The sequence below is a fragment of the Physeter macrocephalus genome, unplaced genomic scaffold (assembly GCF_002837175.3).
Source record: "Physeter macrocephalus isolate SW-GA unplaced genomic scaffold, ASM283717v5 random_136, whole genome shotgun sequence".
Classification (NCBI taxonomy): Eukaryota; Metazoa; Chordata; class Mammalia; order Artiodactyla; family Physeteridae; genus Physeter; species Physeter macrocephalus.
The window spans coordinates 99,269-99,940 of NW_021145422.1; the positions used below are offsets into that span (position 1 = coordinate 99,269).

General features: G+C 59.8%; 1 protein-coding gene across 1 annotated transcript in view; it reads left to right on the top strand.

The window, feature by feature from the left end:
* Positions 1-672, top strand: part of ZBP1 (Z-DNA binding protein 1) — a gene marked incomplete at its 3' end in the record, with an annotated part of 10,052 nt that overhangs the window by 1,055 nt on the left and 8,325 nt on the right. The gene's annotated exons all lie outside the window — the stretch shown is intronic.

Genomic DNA, 672 nt, shown 5'->3' on the forward strand with positions numbered 1-672 from the left:
GCGGCCACGGCTCACGGGCCCAGCCGCTCCGCGGCATGTGGGATCCTCCCGGACCGGGGCGCGAACCCGTGTCCCCTGCATCGGCAGGTGGACTCTCAACCACTGCGCCACCAGGGAAGCCCAGATTTTCTTTTTAACAGACGTGTCACTTACACCTCATCCGGTTCACAACTTCCAGTTCACCAGCCTGAAGACTCAGCGGGTGACGCCGGCCCCGCCTTCACTGCATGGACCCCATTTCCCCTTTGGAGTCAGGGCACTGGAGGAGGAGGAAGAGGCTCACCCAGGGGCAGGTTTTTTAAGAATCAAAATCTTGGGCTTCCCTGGCGGCGCAGCGGTTGAGAGTCCGCCCGCCGATGCAGGGGACGCGGGTTCGCGCCCCGGTCCGGGAGGATCCCACATGCCGCGGAGCGGCTGGGCCCGTGAGCCGTGGCCGCTGAGCCTGCGCGTCCGGAGCCTGTGCTGCGTACGGCAAAAAAAAAAAAAAAAAAGAATTATAGTTTTGTCCAGATACTTGAATAAAATAAATTAAAAAAAAAAAAAGGTCAGATACTTTGTGGGGAATGTGGCCATTTAAAAATGGCCTCTAGGGCTTCCCTGGTGGCGCAGTGGTTGGGAGTCCGCCTGCCGGTGCAGGGGACACGGGTTCGCGCCCCGGTCCGGGAGGATCCC